The sequence below is a fragment of the Eulemur rufifrons genome, chromosome 1 (assembly GCF_041146395.1).
Source record: "Eulemur rufifrons isolate Redbay chromosome 1, OSU_ERuf_1, whole genome shotgun sequence".
Classification (NCBI taxonomy): domain Eukaryota; kingdom Metazoa; phylum Chordata; class Mammalia; order Primates; family Lemuridae; genus Eulemur; species Eulemur rufifrons.
In genome coordinates this window covers 72,175,407-72,181,980 of record NC_090983.1, presented here as the reverse complement: position 1 = coordinate 72,181,980, position 6,574 = coordinate 72,175,407, and the positions used below count along the sequence as shown (strand labels likewise).

General features: G+C 37.6%; 1 pseudogene; it reads left to right on the top strand.

Annotated features, from left to right (window-relative positions):
- Positions 1 to 1,579: 1,579 nt before the first annotated feature.
- On the top strand, positions 1,580 to 3,938 carry LOC138386394 (52 kDa repressor of the inhibitor of the protein kinase-like; annotated as a pseudogene).
- The last annotated feature ends 2,636 nt before the right edge of the window (positions 3,939 to 6,574 follow it).

The window sequence follows — 6,574 nt, the reverse complement described above, 5'->3', positions numbered from 1 at the left end:
CAGGACTCTTACCAATCTTTTTTATGAGCACCTGGTGGGTTGCATGGAGAAAATGAAAAAGAAGACTTTACAACTGATGCTGCAGAAATTCAAAAGATCATTAGAAACAACTATGAACAACTATATGCCAATAAACTGGAAAACCTAAAGGAATGGATAAATTCCTAGACACATACAAACTACCAAGATTGAACCATGAACAAATTCAAAACCTTAAACAACCAGTAACAAGTAACAAGAAAGAAAAGCTGTAATAAAGTCTTCCAGTAGGCCAGGCATGATGGTTCATGCCTGTAATTCCAGCATTTGGGGGGGCCAAGGTGGGAGGATAGCTTGAGGCCAGGAGTTTGAGGCCAACCTGGGCAACATATCAAAATCATATCTCTACAAAAAATTTTAAAAAATTAGCCGGGCATGGTGGTACACTGTTGTAGTCCTAGCTACTGTGGAGGCTGAGATGGGAGGATCACTTGAGTCTAGGATTTGGGGGCTACAATGTACTCTGATTCAACTACTGCACTCCAGTGGGCAACACAGTGAGACTACCCTGTTTCTTAAAAGAGAGAGAGAGAGAGAAATCTCCCCATCAAAGAAAACTATCTCAAAAAATGAAGGAGGAGGGAATACTCCCAAACTCATTCTAGGAGCCCAGTATCACCCTGATACCCAAATCAGACAAAGACACAGCCAAAAAAGGAAGCTGTAGGTCAAAATCTCTGACGAACATAGATTCAAAAATCCTTGACAAAATGCTAGCAAACTGAATTCAACAACACATTAAAAAAATTATTCATCACGATCAAGTGAGATTCATCTCAGAGACACAAGGGTGGTTCAACATACACAAATCAAAAATGTGATACATCATATCAACAGAACAAAGGCAAAAACTATATGATCATTTCTTTTGATAATGAAAAAGCATTTGATAAAATTCAACATTACTTAATTATTAAAAACTCTCAAAAAACTGGGTATAGAAGGAGCATACTTCAACACAATAAAAGCCATATATGACAGACTCACAGCTAGTATCATGCTGAATGGGGAAAAACTGAAATCCTTTCTGCAAAGATCTGGAACAAGGCAAGGATGCTCACTTTCACCACTGTTATTCAACATAATATTGGAACTTATAGCTAGAGCAATTAAATAAGAGAAAGAAATAAAGGACATCCAGATTGGAAAGGAAGAAGTCAAATTATCCATATTTGCAGAAGATATATTCTTATATTTAGAGAAACCTAAAGTCTTCACCAAAAAATTAGTAGAAGTGGTAAACAAATTAACTAAAGTTTCAGGATACAAAATCAACATATAAAAATCAGTAGCATTTCTACATGCCACTAGCGAACAATCTGAAAAAGGAACCAGGAAAGTAATCTCATTTACAATAGCTACAAATAAAATAAAAGACCTAGGAATAAACTTAACAAAAGAAATGGAAGAGCTCTATAATACAAAGTATGAAGCATTGTTGAAAGAAATTGAAGAGAACACCAAAAAAGAAAAGGAGTCCCCTCCCCCCATGCTCTGGGGGCTCAGGGGAAGCGCTGGACTGGTGGGCTGGCAGGCAAGTATGCCAAACTTCTGTGCTGCCCTCAACTGGACTGGAAGAGCACGCATTCAGACCTGGCCTCAGGTTCCCACGGGATCTGGACAGATGTCAGAAGTGGGAGAATTGTCGGAAAGCAGATTTAGAAGATAAAACAACTGATCCACTAAATAAACATTATCGATTATGTGACAAACACTTTGAGACCTCTATGATCTGTACAACCATACATTTTACAGAGGCATCAGAAAACTAAAGAATGATTAGCTTATTTTATTTCTCAAAATTAACTGAAGCAGATACTTGTAAAGTCATTGGGATAGTCTTTATAGGACAATTCTTCAAGATAATGCAATACCAACAATATTTGATCTTACCGGTCATTGGAACAATCCACACGGTAGATACAGAAACGAATAAAAGAATTGATTGAAGATCAAATCAGGACAGTGAAATAGAAAAAAAAAATTGATGAAACTTCTGAACAAGAACAAAAACATAAAGAAACCAACAACAGCCATTCTTAGAACCTCAGTGCAAAAGAAGGGGGTGAAGAACAGGATGAGGACATTTTACCTCTAACCCTTAAAAAGAAAGAAAATAAAGAACACCTAAAATCTCTATTTGAAATCTTGATTCTTATGGGAAAGCAAAATACACCTCTGGATGGACATGTGGCTGATGAAATCCCAAAAAGTCTCTATACTCCTGATAACTTTCAAGCACTGCTGGAGTACTGGATAAGTTCTGGTGAAGAGGTCCTGAGAAAGTGCTTTGAGACAACAGCAGTTAACACATTGTTTTGTTCAAAAATACAGCAGAGACAGATGCTCTGTATTTGGGCAGAAACTCTCAGGAAAGTGAGAGACTCACGTTTCTTCTCCCTTATCACTGACGATGTAGTGGACATAGCAGGGGGAGAGCATGTATACATGCTGGTGAGGTCCGTCAATGAATCTCATAGTCTGAGAGGAATTTGTGGGCTTTCTGCCTTCTGAAACGGATGCAGAAATTTTGGCTGTGAAATTTCACACTGCAATAACTGAAAAGCGGGGCTAAATATGGAGTTTTGTCGTGGCCAGGCTTACATTGTGTCCAGTGGATTTGCTTCCAAAATGAAAGTTGTTGCTTCTAGACTTTTAGAGAAATATCCCCAAGCTATCTACATACTTTGCTCTTCCTGTGCCTTAAATATATGGTTGGCAAAATCAGTGCCCGTTATGGGAGTATCTGTTGCATTGGGAACAATTGAGGAAGTTTGTTCTTTTTTCCATCGATCACCACAACTGCTTTTAGAACTTGACAACGTAATTTCTGTTCTTTTTCCAAACAGTGAAGAAAGGGGTAAAGAACTGAAGGAAATTTGCCATTCTCAGTGGACAGAAAGGCTTGATGCTTTTAAAATTTTAGTGAACCTCCTGCAAGCACTTGTTTTATGTTTAGATGGTATGGATAGTGACACAACTGTTAGATAGAATAACTGTATAGCTGGCCGAGCATTTGTCCTCTGTAGTGCAGTAATATATTTTGATTTCATTGTTAACTACTGTTGTTCTTAAAAATGTCCTCTCTTTTACAAGGGCCTTTGGGAAAAATCTCCACAGGCAAACTTCTGATGTCTTCTTTGCAGCCAGTAGCTCGACAGCAGTACTGCATTCACTCAATGAAGTGATGGAAAATATTGAAGTTTACCATGACTTTGGGTTTGAAGAAGCCACAAATTTGGCAACCGAACTTGATATTCAGATGAAACTCCCTGGGAAATTCCACAGAGCTCAGTAAGGTAACTTGGAACCCTCAGCTAAACTGTGAGAGTTACTATGAAGAAATCCTAAGTGTTCCAACAGTGTAGAATATTATTCAGGAACTTAAAGACTATTCTCAGAACAGCACCTCAAAGCTCTTAAATGCTTATCTCTGGTACCCTCAGTTATGGGTCAACTCAAATTCAATGTCAGAGGAACACCATGCTGACGTGTACAGAAGTGATTTACCCAATCCTGACACACTCTCAGCTGAAATTCATTGTTGGAAAATCAAATGGAAACACAGAGGGAAAGATATTGATCTTCCATCCACCATTCATGAAGCCCTCCACCTGCCTGACATCAAGTTTTTTCCTAATGTGTATGCATTGCTGAAGGTCCTGTGTATTCTTCCTGTGACAAATGTTGAGAATGAGCGCTACGAAAATGCACAAAAGTATCTCAAAGAATACTTGAGGGACACTTTGACAGACCAAATATCAAGTAATTTGGCTTTGCTTAACATAAATTTTGACATAAAACATGATCTGGATTTAATGGTGGATACATATATCAAACTCTATACAATTAAGTCAGAGCTTCCTACAGATAATTGAGAAACCATTGAAAATACCTAAGAGACTTTTAAAATAGGCTTTCTCTTGTATTTGATATTTGAAAGAAGAGGTGTAAGGTATATGTAGGCTACTTAATCACCGAATATCTTTACCTATAGGCCTCCATTGAATACTTTAGCCATTGATAATCTACCTATTTGAATGGCCCCTGTTTGAACTTTCATGCTTTGAATACCTATCTATTCTTCCAGAAGATAGCATTGAAAGTGCCACTTTTCACTTCTTTGTGATCTCTGCTTGTGACACTCTGCAATTGTTTTAGTTAAGTCATTCTAGAACAAGGAAATAAAGCTACCAGATAAAATTCCCATCCCTGCCTCAGTTCACTCTTCAATGGATGTGTTAATGAGCAGTGAAATAGGAGAAGGGTCACAAGTGGGAGAATGTCTGTGTAAACAAGGACCCTAGCAAATCTCTAAGCTTGGATGATAATTGAATTGCCTTAGAATGGTACAATGAGAAACTCGGATTCAACATGATTGATTACCTAGATTACCTACCGTGTCGTTACTGAGAAAATTCTCTTCTCTGTTAACATGACTCAGGTCCAGTATGACTTTTGTCACTCAACTTGGCTATAGTATTTTCTTCTGGCATCAAATTTGTCCCATGGGGTTATAATTGTTTTGTCACAAGGATTACTGAACTTTACATACACAAACTTTGTATAAACACAGACAAAAAAAAAAGTACAATTGTTGTCACATAAATACTAAAGCCAAATGTGCTACTCCTTTGCTGCCTTTGCTGTGATCCATCAGGGAACTCTGGCCAAACACACTGGAGTCAAGTCAATGTTACATTTTTTAAAAGGAGAAAATACCCTAGAAATAAAAATGTGCTGGTTTGCTAACCAGCAAGGCTGATGGGCAAATATGTCTGTAAGTTTACTTCTTTTTATGGAAACTAGTGGTCTCCAAACTTTTTGAAATACTTCCGTCAAAAACAAAAATTGGAGGATGTATCCCAATAAGTATTGGTTATATAAATATTAACATATATTACATAAACCTATCTAAAAATATGTTATGGAGGTAGTAATTTTAAAAAGCATTCAAAATGAGGTTATGAAGGAGCTGGGGAAATTTCCCCCCAAAATATAACTCCTCGCTATAAACAGTATTTTGAATTAAAGGCCCTTAGAGATCCACAGGCCCTTGAAGGGGCTTTTCCTTTATCTGCATAACCAGACGGACCCATCAAAAAGGTAGTAACAACCCGAATGTTCATCAATGAAGTAAATGGATAGACGAATGTGGTACATACATACAATGGAATATTATTCAGCCCTAAAAAGGAATGAAATTCTGATACAGGTTACAACATGGATAAAACTTGAAAACATTACGCTAAGTGAAATAAGCCAGACACAAAAGGACAAATATTGTCTGATTTTACTTATATGAGGTACCTAGAATAGGCAAACTCATGGAAACTAAATGTAGAATAGAAGGGGATAGAGAGTTATAGAATAGTTATAGAATAGAATAGAGAGTTATTTTTAATGGGTACAGAGTTTCTGTCTGGGGTATTAAAAAGTTTTGGAAGTGGATAGCAGTGGTCATTCCATAACATCATGAATCTATTTAATGCCAGCAAATTGTATACTTAAAAATGGTTAATATGGTAAATTTTCTGTTATATATATTTTATCACAGTAAAAAAAAATTAGCCTCCCTATTTTGCCCAGGCCAGACTCAAACTTTTGGGCTTGAGCGATCTTCCTGCTTTAGTCTCCTAAGTAGCTGGGATTACAGGCACGTGCCATAGCACCTGGCTGCCTTTTTTTTTCTTTTTTTTATTTGACTGGAATTCTCATATTCTCTCTCTCTCTCTCTTATTCTCCCCACTCCCTTCTGATTTCAAGCTCCCAGAATGAAACTCAATGGACTATGTGCTAAGCAACTTGGACAAACCCTGGCCAAGTTAAAACAAGATGTTATGGGGAACAATGAGAAGGGCCTAATTTCTTTGAAGAGATTTGAGGCGAAAATTTTCACCACTGGGTTGGATTGTTTTGTGGCAGCTGAAATCAAGCTACTCTGAACCAATCAAGAGCCATGCCTTCCTACACTGCTCCTGTACCTGTGGTTTCATTTCGTGGGCTGTCTCAGGAAGTTGTGCACAGAGCTGGGAAGGTCTGCCAGGACTCATCTTTTCCTGGGACCTCCAAGCAGTTTTCCCCTAAACCATTCCAGATTATCTCCCAGTTCTTTAAACACGTTGAGCAATTGATAGGTAAATCTCTGCTCTCTGCTGGAGTCTGTGAGTCTTTATTTCCTTCTTAGATAAATCTGTGTTTAAGGCAAGGATGCTCTTTAAAGTCAAATTCATTTTTTTGCTTTCTTTCTTCCTGCACTGTGATAACACTTTAGGAAGCTGGTATTAATGGGAGGTCAGATCACAGGCTAAAAGAAGAATTATATCCATTGTGAAAGGAGACTTTTAGACAACAAGATGATCATTTAGTGTCTATATTAGATTTCTTCCTGAATTTAGCCTTTAGGCAATTGGTTTATTAAAGGATTCTAAAAGCATTTGGCCTTTCTATGAATGAGAGTGAGCTCTACAGAGTTTCTGACTATAATGAAATCAAAAGGATCATAAGCCTTTGTGCTGTAGACGGTAATTAACGA